This window comes from Myotis yumanensis, unplaced genomic scaffold (genome assembly GCF_028538775.1).
Source record: "Myotis yumanensis isolate MYYU_CA2020_CCGP unplaced genomic scaffold, mMyoYum1.0.hap1 SCAF_3, whole genome shotgun sequence".
Taxonomy (NCBI): Eukaryota; Metazoa; Chordata; class Mammalia; order Chiroptera; family Vespertilionidae; genus Myotis; species Myotis yumanensis.
In genome coordinates, this window is record NW_027223754.1 from 209,376,730 (window position 1) to 209,396,057 (window position 19,328).

At 48.2% G+C, this 19,328-nt stretch overlaps 1 protein-coding gene across 2 annotated transcripts in view; it reads left to right on the plus strand.

Moving 5' to 3' along the window:
• The first annotated feature begins 10,299 nt into the window (after positions 1-10,299).
• Positions 10,300-19,328, plus strand: part of TNRC6B (trinucleotide repeat containing adaptor 6B) — a 229,884-nt gene continuing 220,855 nt past the window's right edge. For both annotated transcript variants that reach the window (XM_070411172.1, XM_070411174.1), the window contains exon 1: positions 10,300-10,409. The gene's annotated coding sequence lies outside the window, so the exon portion shown is untranslated. The remainder of the gene's footprint in view (positions 10,410-19,328) is intronic.

Below are 19,328 nucleotides of genomic sequence, written 5' to 3' on the forward strand. Positions count from 1 at the left end.
AGATGTTGCCAGACGTCCCTGGGGGTGGGGTGGGGTGGGGAGAGAAGGGCTCCAATTGCCCCAGTGGAGCAGGCCAGCTCTGCCTTGCAGCCCTGAAGTCCCCGGAGTGTTTGCATGTGCGTCCCCCCTAAAACTGTGCTTTGGCCCAGAGTGGTTGGCTGACTTGTCAACGATTGCGCTTTCTGTGACTGACATAATAGCATCTTCCATCGTTGTTCTAGTTACCTTGTTAGCTCTACCCGCCTGGTCTCCCTGGAGCAGGTGTGTTCACGCGCACATCTGCCTTACCCCACTCCGCGCGTCATCCCGTCTCCTCCCAATCTGTTCCCCTTCCTTCTGTCTCAGTTAAGTCCTGCGTGGAGAGCATCATCGGACATCCCTGTGTGGGCCCAGCAGTGTCCCCACCTCTGAAGGCAGCCAGCGGGGCTGAGAGCGGAGAGCCTGCCACGCCCCTCAGGGCAGGCCTGGGGGGCTGGGGAGGGGGAGCTGCCACCTGGAGCGTCAGGTCCGCACTCAGCGAACATCCACAGAGGCCTCTCCGCAGCTAATTCTCCCGGCCCTGTGCCGTGGACATAGCTTGTCGTGCACTGTGCACCACAATCACCCAGCCTGGAGGTCCCCGCGGTGTCACTGCGATCCTCTGCACGGCTGTTTCAGTGGCAGGAGCCTCGGTGCAGAGCAGGCCCTCTGGGCAGAACCAGACCAAGGTTGGGAGGACCTAGAGAAGGTCAGGAGGCGGCAGGCACAGATGCCAGGGCGTTCCTAGGCTGCGTGATGGCTAGGTCAGCCAGGAGGCCTAGGAAAATTAGAATGACTGGAACACCCTCCCCTCCCCTCCCCCGAGGACTTTCGCTTTCCCAGCTGTGACCTGAGGAAGGCCCTGGGTACAAGCTCCGGCAGCATGTGCTACCACCTGGCACAGTAGGTACCCATTCCATCCTGGGGGCTCCCGAACCTGAAGAGCTGTATCTGCTTAACACTTATGTGGTAAATGATTGAAAACGTGGCAGTCGCCTGATCGAATAAGCCAGGCTGACTGATGCGGGGGGTGTCGGGGCCCCCAGAACTGCTCAGGACCTTTCGGTCAGTTCCCGACGGCTGGGAGGCAAGCAGGATTCTACTCGCTGCTGTTTAATGGCTTAAGGACCGGGTTTTTCAGGAGTCCCTCCTCCTCCAACCGATTCCTCCAGGAAGGTTCTCCTTTCAGTATGTGTCCTTGGTGGACAGTCTCCATCTCCCCACCTCTCCACACCGGGTGGGCCCAGGTCTGGGGCTGCCCAGGGATGACCCCATCTGCACATTTCCTTTCAAAAGGCCAACACCAAAGCAGGGGAGAAAGGGACGGGCCTGGAAGGGAGGGAATTGGTCCAAAGTCACCCCGCGGGTTATGGAAAGGGCTAGCATCTGGTTGTCCAGGCCCTCTTAGAGCCCTGGCATGTGGCCTCTCCGAGGGACAGCCTGCTGGAGACAAGTTCTCATCAGAAAAGTGGCTAAAGTTAGGCATTGTCCGCAGCTTCTCAAAAGCACCTGCAGGAACAGATGTCCACAACCAAGGAGACCAGCGAGGACCTGCCACGGAAGCCAGCAAATGTGTGGGAAAGACAAGAGCAGGCAGTGTGCCCGAAGAGGCCACGGTCCTCGGGGCCCCACCCAGGGAAAGAGCCATCCTGTGCTCAGAGCAAGACCGGGGCCTCGGGATTCTCCTTTCCTGCGCGCCGCTTGGACTCCCTGGAAGTGGGGTGATTGGAAAGGCACTTCACTGCCGTATGAGTCATCTGTTCGTTCAATGGCTGTTTATGGGGCAGTGGGCCTGGGGAGGCACGGTGAGCAAGGAAGGCCATTGTGTCACTGGCCGAGTTAAGGGGGTGGGTAGGCTGCTTGCTGTGATCTTAGCTGAGGTACGTGATGGCGAGAGGACGGGCTTCAGAACGGGCAGGCTCTGGGGAGTACGGGCTCTCAGCACAGAGGCTGGTGTGTGGGAGGGGCTCAGCAACCAGCGGTGCTTTGGGGGATGTGTTGTATCGGGGCCTTGATCATTTCCCTGTTGGGACATTCTCCCCTGGCTTCTCTCCCCTGCTCCCTCCCTGTATACCTGCCACTTTCATGCTGAGTCATTGGCACACGGGGCCGCATCCCTGTCCACCTGGAGGAAGTTCCCAGGCCCAGGGTTTGAAAGGTGATGGAGAAAACCTGCCAGAGATGCCAGGCTGAGCCTCGTGCACACCCACCCCCACCTTCGGCTCCGTGCGTGTGTTGGTTGCAGGCGTGGAAGAGGGTCACAGTCTTACCTGGCTGTGCAAAAGTCCCACAACTGTTCTTGATTTATAGCTTTGGGTGAAATTAACAACTTTAGTCTGTTTGGAGAATCCTTCATATATAAAGTACAAATTAAACCAAAACCAAAGAAACAGCGCACCCGGAAAAGCCTGCCACCTGCACCTCCCAAACCAGCCCTGTACCCCTCCCTGCAGGCTCCAGCCAGACTGGGCGGAGCTCAAGGGCCCGCTCCCGGCTGTGGTTTCTTAGAGGAGCCTATGGGGCCAAAGCCACTGTGGTGAAATGCTGACACCTTGTGGCCAGCTGGCGGCATAGCTCCTTCCTCCTCCTGGTAAGAGACGTCAGAAAGCACAAGCCAGGGGTGGGCAAACTTTTCCTTAAAGGGCCAGAGCATAACTATTCCAGGCTTTGCAGACACGCAATGTATGTCACAACTATTGCTGCTGTAGCACTAAACAACCACAGTATATACTGAATGAGTGAGTGCGGCCGCGTTCCAGTGACACCGCAGACACTGAAATATGAATTTCATTATAATTTGCACATGTCACAAAATAGTATTCCTTTCATTTTTTTCAACCATTAAAAACATAAAAATATTCTTAGCTCACAGGCCATGCCAAAACAGACAGTGGCTGGATTTGGCCCGTGAGCCCTGGTTTGCCGACCCCTAGCCCAGGACACCTTTTCTCCACACTCCCAGCCCTAACTCCCAACTGTCACAACTGGGGATCCTTGCTTTCTCATTGTTGTGTCCAGAGGGACCCCCCCCATCCTTCCTCCTGCAACCAGATTGCTGCCTCTTCTTAGAAATTCTGGAGTTGTCCTTGGTTTTCACCCATTCCATAAGTTTACGTAAGTATCCATTAGGTGCCCAGCCCTGTGCTGAGGGCCATAAAAAGCCTGGAGTTTTAACCAACATTTAACATTTACTTTTATTCATTCATTGGTTGGTTTAAACAAACATTGAGAACTTACTGTGTCCCAGGCACTGTAATAAAACAGACCCCATCTCTACCCTCAGGACATTCATAACCTGGTTAAGAATATGGCCTCAGGGAGTAGAGGGAGTGTGGAAGCCCAGAAAAGGCACTAAACTCCACCTGGAGGAGGAGGTGATCTCTGAGCTGATACCTGAGGAATGAATGTGGGGAGGGAGGATGAGGCAAGACTTTCCAGGGAAAGGCCCAGAGCCCAGAAAGAATTTTCAAGAGAATTACAAACATGAAAGAGAGAGTGAAGATTCAGATACAGTATCTTCCCTCAAGGCCTCCTGACCTGGTGGGTGCGATAGGCGATCACAAGCTATTGTAATGTTGTGGAGAAAGGGTTTTAAACATGTTCGCACCAGCCTTGTAGGATTGGTGATCAGTGAGTCTTGAAGATAAGCTCTGAAGGTTATGCATAATCCCCATGGCCAGGCTGGGGGTGGATCTGACTCCACACAGACACTGAGAGGACCTCGGGGGGAAGAGAGAGGTCAGCCGGGCTTCTCTGCTCCAGGAGCCCCTGAGAGGAGGAGGGGCTAGAACTGAGCTCTGAAGAAAGCGTAGACTCAGACACAGGGAAGGGGGACGGGGCATCCTGGGCAGCAGAAATTACACATGCAAACTCATGGAGAACCGAGCGGACGTGGCCCAGCAGAAGGGCCACCAGAGGGTCCTCCTGAGGGTTCCCTGGTAGGCACCTGCCCTTCTCTGTGTGGATCTCACACCACGCCCACCGGACAGGTGGTATTTTCCTCAACTCCACCAATTAAAAACCGTGACCTTGGACAGTTACTTAACCCCTTTCTGTTTTGGTTTCCTCATCTGTATCTGCCTCATAAGATTGTTATAAGGATTGAATAAGCTAATCTATATATAGAAAAGCCTAAGCGACCGTTAGGACCGGTCAAACAGAAAGACCGGAATGACCGGAACGACCAGTCACTATGACGCACACTGACCACCAGAGGGCAGACACTCAACGCAGGAGCTGGCTCCTGGTGGTCAGTGCACTCCCACAGCAGGAGCGCCATTCAGCCCAAAGCCGGGCTCATGGCTGGAGAACGCAGCTGTGACAATGGGAGCCTCTCTGGCTACAGCAGCACTACCCAGTGGCGACAGGTGGAAGCAGGCTGCAGCAACAGGCGCAGCAAGGCTGGGGTGAGCGGGAGGGGTCCTGGATTGCTAGAGGGCACAGGCCAGGCTGAGGGACTCCACCCGTGCACGAATCCGTGCACCGGGCCTCTAGTACATATATAGTTCTTAGAACTGTGCCTGGCTTCGTGGGCATGCAACCTTCGCAGTGTCAGAGGCCCATGCTCAGAAGGCAAAGGGGCCCACATCTGGTTTAATGCTCTGCTATCGCTGTCTTGAAATTCTTAAAAATGTTGGAAGAAGGAACCCCATGCTTTCACTTTGCATGGCCACAAATTATGTAGCTGGTCCTGCCCAGCATAGTATGTGCTTACACATTTTAAGTGTTACCATTATCTTAGAGTCTACAATAATAAATATATCCATTTTAGAAATGAGGAGATGGCAGCTCAGACAGTTTATGTGACTTACACAAGGTCACACGGCAAGCAGGCTGCCGAAGGAAGGCTGAAGGTGGAGAGATGACAATCACAATCTTAGAGGTGAATGCAGGACAATGACCCAGGGGCTCTCTACCCTCCCCACTCCACCTCCCGACCCCCTCACCCCTCCGCAGAAGGTGACATAAGGAGAGAAGAACCAACAGACTCCTTTGAAGGAGCTAAGAGAAAGGGGTGGTACGAAAAAGGGCATGAACATTTGTAGGTAGGAGGGAAGCTGGCTATTTTGGGAAGTCAAGAGAAGATTCTCAGAGTAAAACAGTGATGAAGCCATGGAAACAAGGGCTGAGAAAGTCTCTTGGATCTTGGCCACCAAGAGGTCATAGATGTGCTTAGAGAAATGGATTTTAGTGGAGAGTTAGGGCTAGAAGCCAGGTTTAAAGGATGAGAGAGCATCAATGGTGAAGATGGCCACAGGTCACTAATTAAAGCAAAGAAAAGGAAATAGAGGGAGAAAGGAAGGAAAGAAGGAAGGAAGAAAGGTAGGTAGGAAGACCGTTATTTTGATGGGAGTGGCAGGAGAGCCAGATCTCAACTGGGAAGTGGAGGAAGGACCATCCGATGAAGTAATTCAGCCAAGAAGAGGTGCACGTCTTTCCCTGAGTCTGTCGGGCAAGGAGCACGGGTTGGGCTCATAAAGGCTATGTCCACTGGGTTGTCTCCCCAACAGCACTGCGGCTTTTTTCAGACAGACATCCCAGGGCCGCAGAGCAGCATGGAGAAGAGCTGACTCTTAGAGCCAGACTACCTGGGTAACTGCAAGGGGGTAATACCTGGGGCAAGTTAGTCAGTCCTCCAGTGCCTCAGTTTCCCACGGCGTCTGACGCACATCAAGTGTTCACGAAAGGGTGGCTCGTATTCACAGCCACCGCTCCTGGTTCTCCCGTGAGCCTCCTGTGGGTCTAGCATTGGCCAGCACACAGGAACGGCTCAGCATTTGCTGCTTCACCCGGAGCTTTTCAGGAAGTGTGGTCTTAAGAAATGAGAGGTGACTTAGAAGTGGCTCCGCGTCGGCCACAAGGGCTTTGTTGCACAACAAATGCTACCAGACATGTGATGAATGCCTTTGAGCATGTCCGCTATAATCAGCGCCCAGAAGAAAGCTCCCCTCCCCCACTGCTCCTGGCCTTGGCTGTGGCCACACCCACTGCCCCAGTGAGCAGTATCAGCTGTCCCCGGTTCCTCTAGTCTTTTAGGATTAGGTTGCTCTGCAGGGATCTTCCCATGTTTATCAGTTCGGAGAACTGAAGAATGCTTACAAACACTTCCAAGTGTCTCATAGCAATGAGAGGCCAGTGCGAAGGGTAGCGGGAGTTTTCCTGAACCACGGAAACCAGAGCTGGCGCACATCCAGCTGGCTAGGCCACCCCACGCTTGTGGGTCAATGCAGAATCATTCGCAGAAGTTCCTGTTGCACTGGATCTTATCCAGGCCAATGCAATGTGCTCGGGGATCACAGAACACTCTCTCAAGGGAAAAAGGGAAGGCCTATTGCTTGGAACGGCTCAGAGCACTTTTGGTAGCCAGCCAAGGCAGCTATCACTCATTAAATCTGCCTTTCCCTCCAGCCAAAAGCCAGCTGCATAGAACAGCACATATAGAGCTCTAAGAATAGTATAGCACTCCAAGAACATACTGTACTTGGCCTGCATACAGGTGTGAGGGGCTAGCTGAGTCTTTTCACTCTCAAAGCCGGGTGGGTTGAAACAAACAAACCAAAATCCTCCCCCCCACCCCCAAGTAACTTGCAGAGAAGAAATGATAAAAGAGAGCCGAGAAGAACACCCTAGCATGTCATTCTCTGACCTGGGCTGCCTTTTTCTAGGCATGGATTGACTCTACAGCAAGCATGTCAAACTCAAAGGCTACCACAGGCCAAATAAACTAGGCATCCGGCCCGCGGGCCTCGAGTTTGACATGCTTGCTCTACAGCCACCAAAGCATGCCAGTAAGCCCTAGAGCAGTAAGCACAGCAGCCCCTCTCCTCCCTCTTCCTCCTGCCATTCATTGTTTCCGCACTAGGCCAAGCAAGCCCCAAAGTCCTGTAACAGGTGGTACTTTATCATTTGCTACGACAGGAATTTGAAACCCATCATCCTCTGCAATAAATATGTGGTTGATTTATTGGCTTCCCTCCCATAAGTATAGAAAGTGAGGAGAGGTTCCTTCCAAAACTGCAGCTCTGAGCAATGAGAGTTCTCAGAGTGCAGACAAGACCCTAAAACCACATCCCAATGTTGGAAGAAATGTATGTGTGGGTCTATTCATAAAAGAGTCTGGGAGGATATTCTCCTTAACGGTGTTTGGTTTTAGTAGTGGGATTTGGGGAAGCTTTTATTTTCTACCGTAAAACTTTCTGCACTGTCTGAAATCTTTACTCAATGTTACTTTTATGATCAGAAAAAAAACACACCCAGCAATCTTAATCTGAAAATTATTTTCTTATTCTCAAATGGGCAAACATGACAGGGTTTCCACCTTCCTGCTTTCTCCTGGGGAGGGAAATACAATGAGGTGGAGTGAACAGATAGCTGAAGGCCCTCAAAGACAAAGATGATAGGAAACAGCTTTGGTCACTCCTGGCTATTCCTATCCTGTTCCCTGTCCCCAGAGAGCAAATGTGGCAGGTCACCACATATTTCGTCTCTTGCCTAGCTAACCACAATGCATCCTTTAGTTCTCCTTGTAAATATCACTTCTTCTAGGAAGCCATCCCTGCCCATCCAAGATTGAATTCTGTGTCCCTCCCATGTGCTTCAAACCACCTGCACTGTGATTATCTGTTTACCTGTTGGTCACCTCCGCTAGACTGAGATCCCTGAAGGCAGAGGTGTTTTCTTCATCTGCTTAACCTTTGTACCTTAGGGAAAGTGCCAACAGACTCAATAAACATGTGTGTGTGTGTGTGTGTGTGTGTGTGTTATATGCCTTACATGCCGTTGAGTTGGCTCCAACTTCTGGCAACCCTATTAATGAGTGATGGATGCCCACAAGGTTCTGTCCTCAACAGCCCTGCTCAGCCTCTGGAGACTCATGCCTATGGCTTCTTTAATGAAGTCAATCCATCTCAGACCTGGTCGTCCTCGTTTCCTGCTTCTATTTTTCCCAGCATTACTATCCTTTCCAAAGAACCCTGCCTTCTCATGATGTGCCTGAAGTAGGGCAGCTTCAGTTCTGTCATTCTTGCCTCCAGCAATGTTTCGGTTACTGAATAATTATTAACTGGGGAACTTTAATAATGAGAGGAATTTAAGGGATGCCAAGACGAAAAAGAAACTATTCATTTTCAAGGAACTTACAACTAGTTAGGGGAGATGGATGTGTCCGACTATAAAACCAAGCACCAGTTTAAGGGTTAAAATGGAAGTACAAACAACCAACTATAAAGACGACAAGGAAGGTTGGGCCCTGAACATTTCTCATTGTGTTTCCAACTCAGAAGCCCAAGTTGGAATGCTCGTATGGGGTATGTGCATGTGGTTATAAGGACTCAGGGTTTTAGGACCTTGATTAGAATTTGACTCATGATTGTCTGCTGTCAGTTGCCCTAGGAATACCTGCCATTCAGTCTTAATTGATGTTTGTGAAATGCCTTGTCTTCTGCTGCTGAAAGGCTTTAAGTGCTGAGCATTATTACTGTTACAGTGGTTGTTTTATTATTAAAGCAGTGCCAATGAGGTTACACAACAGCCTGGGTCAGGAAGTGAAACCAGGGCGCTGATCCCACTGACGCTACAGAGGATGGGGATTTGGGATGGTAAAATGTTAATTACTCGAGACGGAATGCAGGCTCCAGTCCAGCACTGTGCTCCTGCAGATCATTTCAGCCCCAGAGGCTGGGGCTGGCTCTCTGGCAGTGGGTCCTAAGCACCCTTCCCTCCCCTGGCTGGAATGTTGGATTCACTTCGCTGTAAGCTGCCACGGAAAAAGAATCCACTGGCCACGAGCCAGGAGCACACGTCTTGTACAGCATCAGGGGTAACTCTGGAAGCTTCCCAGGAGCCGAAGGGCTGTTCCCTTTGCATGCAATCAATTATTTATTTCTAAGCAATTTATTCTTTCTCCTTGCTTCCAGCTCTTGAGGAATCTCTCCAAAGATAGGATGGGGGTCGAGGAGGTAGGCTTTGGCACACAAGGATGGTAGAAATATCCAAGAGAAGATGATCATGGAGATAGACGAGCTTTGGGTCAGGAAGCGCCACGATTGTTTATGTTAGGGTGGGAGGAATGGGTCCTGGACAGGAGGCTGTGGTGGCGGCAATGACAAGCTCCCCATAGCTTTTTAATTCCCAACAATGTCACTTCTAGAAACCGATGAAAGAACTTGAATTCTGAAAAAAATGTTTTTAAGATGTTGGGTTGGCTGACAGGTACAATTCTGGCAAAGAGAGAGGCACTAAAGTACAATGAAAAGAGAGACGGCTCTGGAGCCTGACAGATCTAGGACCGAATGCCAGGCCCACCAACTACTTTCTATCTGGGTGACCTTGGGCACGTTTCCCAACCTCTCTGGCACCTTGGTAACCTATCCGTAAAATTTAGAGAATCTGTGAAACTCACAGGTTTAACCAGATAATTCCTGTAAAGGATTCCGCACAGTATTTGGCACACAGTGGGCACCCAATAAGTGATAGTCATTATTACCATCAACGGAGTCCTCCAAACTCCCTCTTAAACAATTAACTCGCACAGTGAATACCAGATCGGACGGACGCGCTCCTTTGCCCAATAAGGTCCCAGAAAAGAACTCGGTGGAGTCAAACCAATGGCATTGGCCCTTGTTGGTGGACGGGCTTTCTTGCGTTTCCACCAATAGTGTGAAGATGGGACTAGCGAGTGACATTCTGACAGTCCAATGACGTACAACCAGCCCACACTCAGCACTTCGGCGAAGATAAATTAAGGAGCCGGCACGTATACATTCCGTTATTAGGCAGTACTGGATGGAGAGAGGAACTTAGGGGATACTGTGCCGGGGCTAGGCACTAATGAGCTAAAAAAAAAAAGAAAAAAGACGATGGTTGCGCCAAGTGGACTCGGCCGCCATCATGCTCTAATTTCCCCTTCGCCTCTCTGGGTCGGCGACCGAGGAAGCGGCCTCTGGGATGCTAAGGGGGTGTGTCCCCCAATGATTGGCGCAGGCAGTTCAGCCAATCCTAGCTCGTCAAACGGGAAGCATTTAACCAATGAGGGGCGACGGCAGCGGCGAGGAATTGGAGGGGCGGAGCACTAGCTTGACAAACACAAAAGCCAGCCAGCGAGAGCCGGAGGCATCCTCCCTGCAGCCAATGGAGTGCAGCTGTGGGCAGGCCCCAGAGTGTTTGTGTTGTGGTTTTGGGGGAGGGAGGCGGAGGGGAAAGTTTGTTTATTTTGTTTTAGTTTCTGGGGTCCCCGTGTGTCTGGGAGGTGAAGCGGGAGGGACTGACCCCCGTTCTCCTCGGTCCTCCTACTACGTCGCTTCCACAGCCAGCGGAGGAGCGGGGACCGCGCGCATCGCAGCGCATCGCCTCACAGCGGAACGCCGCGCACTCGGAACCGGCGCGGCTCGGCGGTGAGTGAGGACCGACGGCCACGGCTGCTCTTCCCCTCCCCCGCACACCGCGAGTCAGGACCGGGCGGCCGGGTGGCGAGGACGCCCGCGGGAGCGCGCGGTGCGGGCAGGCCTGTCAAGCTGAGGCGCAGGGCGTGCGAGTCCTCGCGAGTGAGCGAGCGCGGCGGGGCGAGGGCCGGGAGGGGCGTGAGCGCGCGCGGGGCCCGGCGGGGGCGGCGGTACGGAGCGCGTGCTCCGAGGGGGCGGCCGTCTGGTGGTTTTGACCCGGGGGCGGGGAGGGGCGCGGGTGCCGTCCCGCGCGCAGGGAAGGGGCGCCGGGGATGGCGGGGCCGGGTCGGACGGGCGCGCGGCTGTGGGCGTCACGCGCTGGCAGGTGTGAGCTGGGGAGGGCTTCCGGGTGGGCTGGCCAAGTCGGGTTCGCTTCCCGTGGCTGGGGGGCCCTTGGGCAGGGAGGGGTCCCGGTCGCGAAGGGAAGCCGAGGCCCGCGGAAGCGCGTGTCAGAGAGGCGTCAGGCCTCGGAGCCTCCGGGTCCCTGCCGGGGTGCAGGACCTGCGTGACGGAGTGACGGTGGTTCCCCCGGGTAACCCGGGCCGGGGGGCACCACCCTTTCACCCCTCATCCCAGAGCCCTGCGTGTGTGGCCATCTTCGACAGGCGACTCAGACTTTCCAAGAGGAAACGAGGGGAATAACATTAGATGAAACAGCCCAAGGAATGTTCTCTGCCTTCCAATGGTCCTGCTCCCCTTTAGTTTCAAACTATTGGGGTTAATGGCCCACAGTGGGATTAGCAGCCCACAGTGGGCTGAATACACCATAGCGGCTGTGGACACCCAGTGACAGGAGCCTCTGGTGAGCGCAAGGACCAGCCCATCCTTGGTTCTTTGGGCACCGGGTGTCAGTCTGGGTTTTTTCAGACTCCTCGCTTTCTCATGTTTTGGCTGTTGTGTTGCTTTTTAGCATCTGTGCTAGAGAGGGAGCGAGGAGGAGGCAGATTTCAAGTTGGTCATTTGTATAACAATGTAAGCAAAATTATTCAACAAGATTTGTCAAGAGAGGTTTCTCCATCGAAACAAACCGTCCTTAGTGGCTCCCACCAAGCAGCTAAGCATATAGAAATAAGGTGGACACCTTAGCATTTTGTGGAAGTTGTAACCACAGAGGCTGTTTCCCTCATCTTCGTGGAGAATTTCATTAGGTTGGGAGTTTCCTTTGATGTGGAGAGAAGCATTGGTGATTTGGGTTGTGGGGCGGTATTTATTCTTCTGGTCGTGTTATGTAAATGCCTCTTAAAAAAGCAGAACTTGGAGCACATTGTCTTGCAGAGTGTAGTGTTGCTGTAGGTAGGTGGGGGGGGGGGGGGGGGGGGATAGGAATGCAGCAGGTCCTCTACACGAAGGCAGGTATCCAGAACGCAGATCAGACTGGCTGGTCCCACTCGGGACACCTTTATATTTTCTTAGTTCTTGACCGTTTTTAAGAACTATAAATACGGTTTATAGTTCCCAAACATTATTTGAGCAGAATAGTCTGTGATAGGACTTAAGGAGAAGAAATTTCCAAGCTGCTTTTCGAAGGTAGCAGATAAATGCCATACCCTTGAAACAAAAGAATTGTTGCCCTCATTCAAAAGGAAGCACTTAGAAATGTTTAAAATCAGAACAGTAGCATTTGTTCAAATGGTAGGAACACATTTATTGCGTGCTTCCCATATGCCAGCCTCCGTATATGTTTGTTTGTTTGTTTGTTTTTGCTAATCCTCACCCCAGGATATTTTTTCATTGATTTTTAGAGAGGAAGGGAGGGAAAGAGACATAGAAAGAGAAACATCGGTGTGATGAGAGACAGGCCAATTGGTTGCTTCAGGGACATGCCCCGGAGTAGGGGGCCTGCAACTGAGGTACATGCCCTTCATGCCCTTGACCAGAATCGAACCCGGGACTCTTCAGTCCACAGGTTGACGCTCCGTCCACTGAGCCAAACTGGCTAGGACTATTTTTCTAATCCTTATCTTAAGCCTGTGGGGTAGGTATCATTACTGTTTTATGAATGAGAAAAGGAGCCTACAAGAGCCACATAGCTAGGAAGTTCAGGGGCATAGATTTAGTCTCAAGTCTGTCTGGTTTCAAAGCCTGTGCTTGTTCCATTTTGCTCCTTAAATTATCCAAAGGAAGAAATATGGAAAGGGCACTGAAAAGTAGAGAGGAATAGCAAAGGGAAATGCTACTAATGATTAATTAGGTTGCCCCTACCTAATTTAAGAATTTAATGTTAAACTCATTCTTTAGCTTTTTAAAAAATATATATTTTTATTAATTTTAGAGAGGAAGGGAGAGGGAGAGAGAGATAGAAACTTCAATGATGAGAGAGAATCATTGATTGGCTGCCTCCTGCACACTCCCCACTGGGGATGGAGCCCCCAACCAGGGCATGTGCCCTTGACCGGAGTCGAACCTGGGACCCTTTAGTCCGCAGGTCGACACTCTATCCACTGAGCCAAACTGGCTAGGGCAATCATTCTTTAGCTTTAAAAGTTAAGAGTATTTGTACCAAAGCACATCTGTGCTGTTTTTAATCTCTTCCCTGTTTAATTTTTATAAAGATAAATAAAATGTATTTAATTAGAGGTCAAGGCTTTCAGAGCCCTTTGCTCAGATCTCTGCTTCACTACCTTGCTGTTATGATTAGTCCTGTGCTCTCTTCCAGGACCAGGAACTTTTGTATTTAGCACAGTGCTTAGCACATAATAGGGACACAGTAAATGTTAGTTGACTAAGGAGCAGAGTTAAAAATGTAATGACTTCAGATTCATTTTAGCAGTTTTAGTTTAATGGGGCAATAAAGTGAATAGCTCATGTGCAAAATGCAAATTCTAGAAGAATACTTAGATGGAACAACTCATATGATCTTGGGCGTTTGGCTCTGCCAGTTTGCTAAGTCTCCCAGGGGTACTTATCTGAGCTGCTGTACCATTCTGCTTTTCCTTTCACCTCGAGTTCTAAAGAGAAAGCTATAATGACCGCTTCCCTTTACTACTCAGTCATTCTTTGAACCTTTGCATCTTGGCTCCCAAACTCACCACTCACTGAGGCTTTTCCCAGGTCGTCAATTACCTAATGGTTAAATTTCCCAGAACATCTTTTTCTATCTCCCTTCAGCAGTCAGTCCTTTTGACTATCCCCATCCCCTTTAAATTTTTTATTTTATTTTAAAAAATAACATACAGTAGCATTGACTTTTAGGGTTGTATACAGTTCCATAAATGTTAACACATGTATAGATTTATGTAACGACCACCACAACTAGGATACCGAGCAGTTATATCGCACCCCACACCCAAACTCTTTCATGCTATATCCCTTTTTAAAATATATGTATTTTTTATTGATTTCAGAGAGGAAGGAAGAGGGAGAGAGAGTTAGAAACATCAGTGATGAGAGAGAATCATTGATGGGCTGCCTCCTACATGCCCCTATTGGGGATCAAGCCTGCAATCCAGGCATGTGCCCTTGACCAGAATCGAACCCGGAACCCTCCAGTCCACAGGCCAATGCTCTATCCACTGAGCAAAACCAGCTAGGGCCATGCTATATCCCTTTTGATACACTTTCTCCTGACTTCAGTTCCAGAGATAAACAAACACTAAGGTTTCAGGCTGGGGCTTCTTTTATTGTCCTTGTTTTATTTTTATTTTTTTCTATTCCTTAAAAATGTTAATCTGCATATCTATGCCTGGCTCTCTTCCATAATCCAAACATCCATGTTTACCTGCTAGAATTCTTCATTGCTCCTTTATACTCACTGTGTTAAAGTTAGGCCTTAACTTTGCCTTCCAAACCAGCTCTTTCATCAGATTTTTCTGTAATTTTCAGTGGTGCCATCCTTCTCCCAAACTTGAAACTCATTTACAGGGCCTTATAATAAACTCTTATCCCAGACCTGGTATCCTGCTACTCAGTTACAAATTCTGGCTTCTGCCCATTTGCTGCCAAGCTAGCTCTGGTTCATTAGGCTGAGTGGAGCGTAGGTAGTTGGAGCATTTAGAACCCCACCAGGATCAGACTGCTTTTCTGGTCAAAACCCCTCTTGGCTTCCCATTGCACTCAGGTTGTTTGGGATTTTATTTTATGACCCCCCCCTTCTTTAAAATAAAACAAAAAATATATATACATATATTTTATTATTATTTTTATTTTAGAGAAGAAGGGAGAAGGGGAGAGAGAGAAACGTCAATGATGAGAATCATTGACCTGCATACTCCCCACTGGGGATTGAGCCCACAACCCAGGCATGTGCCCTGATCGGAAATCCAAAAACTGTGACCTCCTGGTTCATAGGTCAGCGCTCAACCACTGAGCCACCCCGGCTGGGTAACCCACCCGCCTTTCTGAAGACTCTACTCGGTCTTTCAATTCCTTGAATTGCTCAAGCCTTTTTCAGCCTCAATGTTTTTGAACCTACCATTCTCCTGGCTTGGGCTATTCTTCCCTCCCTGCTTTCTAACCCTGTCCTAACCCTAACCCTCTGCTTCCCCCTTGTCTTCACACAACTGACTTTAGGGTTCAGATCAAATTGTCACTTCCTCAGAGAGGCTTTTCTTTATGACCTCGTCCCACTACCTCCATCCACCCTCAATTAGATCTCTCAGAATTCCTGTTATTTTTTCTTAGCTCTCACTACATTTTATGATTCAGGACCATGTCTGTTTTGTTTTTCTTGTCTCCAGAGCCTAGCCAAGAATCAGGTGTACAGCAAACTCCCAGTAAATGTTTGTTGGCTGTGTTGTGTCTGGGCTTTTGATTTTATAATTTATTGCTATCTTGTAGTTTCTGATAACCTTATTTTCTCCTACCTTCTCTGGGACTTGACCCCACTGTTGGAGGTCTTGCCACGTAGAGATAGGTCCGAAATTGCTGAAGAGGACCTCGATCCTGTTCTCCCTCTGAATTGTGCCACTGCCTGGAAGCCCTTACCACTGAGCCAGACTAGATCTAACCTAAACTGTTAGCTGAGCTTGCCAAGTCTGCTGAGCAGTGCACCTTGGTTACCCAGACTCGGGTCAGCGTTTGCAGCTGTTCTTCTTCCCTCACCTCACCCTGCTCTTGATTTCTTCCTCCTCTCTCTACTTAGTTTGGACTTCTAAAGACAATGTACACGTTCCAGCTGAGTCTGCTTACCCTTTGACATTTACTACTTTTTCACACTGACAACTGCCTCTAGTGTCTTGACCCTACAGATTGCCCCCACACTAATCTTTGTTTATGTTTCCTGTCCCCTCGCCAAATCTACCACAGGCACTTAAGCTTGGAAACCTTCAGTGGTGTTCCATTGTCCAGATAGTTTAGAATGCAAGCCACAAATATGAGCCACGTAGGTAATTTTAACTTTTCTCGCAGCCACATTAAAAATAGTAGAAATGGTAAAATTGATTTTTATTTACTTTTATTTACTTCAGTATATCCAAAATATTATTATGTAAACATGTTATCAGTAAAAAAAATTGAGATACTTTATATTCCTTTTTTCATGTTAAGTCTTTGACATCTGGAGTGTATTTTTCAACATCTCAATTCAGACTAACCACATGTCAGGTTCAAAGTAGCCACATGTGGCTAATGGTTACCATGTTGGACAGCACACCTTTAAACCATATCCTCAGTATAGTTGAAGGGCTATACCTGGGTATTTCCAGCTACTGGCCTTTTGATAACTCTGTGTCCATTACCTAGAGCCAGCTCCTTTTCCAAATATGCTAAGCTTCCTTGCTGAGAAATCCAGGGATCCCAAGACCACTCATACTTTCAGTTCTCAACATCTCCTCTGAATCCTTTTAACATTAATTTTTTGTGTCACTATTCTTTTCATATAGCAATTACTGATAATATTTATTAGTTTTGTAATCAGAGGTAATATTAAAATATTTAACAACTGATAAAGCATGGGCACTGACCAATAGGAATAGGTGCCTGGTGAAATAGAATCAATGGAATCTGTACACAGCCTGTATGTTCCCACTGTGTGTACCTGTTGAGTTACAGCTCGGATTATTTTGGGGTGTGTATTATCAGCTCCCTTCAAGAGAGTGTGAGTTGAGTTCCTTGAAGGCAGACTTTTGTTTTACTCATGTTTGTATTCCTAAGACAGCTCCTGACCTGGCCTGTAGTAGGCAATTTATAAATATCCTATATAATAAAAGCCTGATATGCAAATTGACCATACAGCAGAACAACTGGTCGCTATGATGTGCACTGACCACAAAGGGGCAGACGCTCAACTCAGGAACTGCCCCCTGGTGGTCAGTGTGCTCCTGCACGGGGAGCACTACTCAGCCAGAAGCTGGGCTCACGGAGCAGCAAGCCGAGCAGTAAGGAGCAGCCAGCAGGTGGGCGGTAAGGAGCGAGGGGTCCCAGACTGAAAGAGGGCACAGACTTGGCTGAGTGGACACCCCCCCCCCCCCCACAGTGCACAAATTTCGTGCACTGGGCGTCTAGTTTTAAATAAATGAACAAATGCTACCTTGCATTTAGAAACTAAAATATAAGTTATTTTTTTTAAATTTATTTGAGAGAGAGAGAGAAACATTGATTTGTTGTTCCACTTATTTATGCATATATTGGTTGATTCTTTTATGTGCCCTGACCAGGGATGGAACCCACAATCTTGGTGTATCTGGACAATGCTCTAATCAACTGAGCTACCTGGCCAGGGCCAAAATGTAAGTCCTTTGAGGACAGAGATCATGAATTATGAAGAAGTATATAGCATACTGTCTTTATAGGAACATTTCTTCTGAATGAAGATTTCCTTTTAAATAACTGTGCTTAGATCTTGTTATGGATTTTCAGGCTGGGTCAAAAATGAGGTTTGGCTTTAATTTAATGAGACTTATTTTCTGTTGTGGTTTGTGAACAGGCTCTGAAAGCAGCTTCAAAAGAAGAGCTCCTTGGAATTAATGCAAGGGGCTCAGTTGATTACTGGAGAGGCACTGAACTAGGAGTTAAAAGTCCTTGCTTGGTTTGTATTACAGACATTTGAGTGCCTACTATGTTCCAAGCACAGGAATGATTGCAAATTCAACTACTATAATAGTACGGGAAACGTGCCTCTATCAAGACATGGTGAAATGATTCATTCTTCATAGAGAGATTTAATTTCTCTCTACTCCCTTATACTTTACTCATTTCCAGCATGGACTATACTGTATCATGTTTCAAGATCTGTTTCTTTTTACTAGATTGTGAGTTTCTTAAGAGCAAGACTATCGCATTCATCTCTGCATCCCCAAACACATGCTATACTGTCCTGCCATATTGTAGGCACTCAAATGTTTGAATAATTAACCTCAAATAAATTACTTGGCTTTGCAGAACCTCAGTTTTTTTCTTTTGTAAGTATGGAATTCTCTGCCCCTGAATTGTTAAAACTGCAGGAAGAAAAATCTTTTAAAACTACATACCTGTTCTATATATGTTATACTTCAAATATAAAACATTTACTTAAAAAACAAATATAGCTCTGGCTGCTGTGGCTCAGTTGGTTTGGCATCGTCATGTGCACTGAAAGGTTGCCAGTTCGATTCCTGGTCAGGACACATGCCCTGATTCTGTGCTCTATCTGTGGTGGGGGGCGTATAGGAGGCAGCTGATCAATGGTTTGCTATCACATCAATGTTTCTCTCTCTAAAAAATATCAATAAAAAATCTAAAAAAACTGACAAGTATAAGTCTGATCATATTTCTTCCCTAATGAGTCTCCCAGACCCTGCTATCCCCTCTCAGGAACATAAACTTCATTAGAATAAGTACCTGATCTGTCTTGTTCACGTGGTGCCAGTGAAGACTCTGCCTCCTTTCATGCCATTCTCCCCTTTGCTGCCTGTACTGTTGCACACTGACCCTCCTGGTTCTTGAGATGCATATTCCTCCCCATTCAAGGTCTCTTCCTGGCACTTGCTATTCCTGTGGTCTGTAAGCCTCCCACCCTGACCTTAGTTGATGCTTCTTCAACCATCAGAGCACAGTTTATATGTTACTTCTTTAGTGACTTCATAGTCACCCCCAGCCCAGACCAGGAGATGTGCTCCTTTTAAACACTCAGAGCACTTAATACAATTGTAATGAAATATTTGTATATTGTTTCCCTGCTAGACCATAGCTACGAGAATAAAACTGCCCTGTTTTGTTCATGCTTGTAGCACCAGTATTTAGCACTGTTGTATATAGTAGGGCCTCAATAAATGTTTTTGAAGTGAAGTTGGGAAAGAGAACTAAAAATAGAATTTTAAAAAATCCTTAGTCATTATAATGGTTTAAATAAATTAAATGCGTGGGGGCAGGGACGGACTTTCCTTTTTAACTTGTCTCCAGGTTATATTTTTCTTTAGTTTCTACTTGTAATGGGTAAACGGTTTAAGATTACAGAAAGAAGATTGAAATTAAAAACTTCAATTTGTCTGAAAATTTTATTTAGTCATTGTAAACTTTAATGAGTATCCTTTTAATCTTTACTAGCAGACATGATCAAAATGGTTATTTCTTTAAAGACCTTTTCATATGTTGGGGACTCACATACCTACAGTTTCACTGAACATTTGAGGTATACCATGTGCTGAATGCTATGTTAGAAGCTAGGGCGATACGGATGGGATGAGAAGAGATCTTTCCTCCTAAGGAGTGCACAGCCAGGTGGGTGAGGCAGACAAGGATCCAGATGAGTGCCACTTGGTGTAATAAGCACTGTAATGGACAGTACAAGGGAAGCGGCAGAGGTGAAAAAGAGAGTCATCAACACAACTGGAGATCAAGGTAGCCTTTTCAAGGGAGGAAACACTCCCATTGAAGCCCTGAAGGAAAGGCATTGCAGGCAGAGGGAACAGCCTGTGCAGAGGCATGAAGCAGCATATTTAGGACAGTATGTGGAGA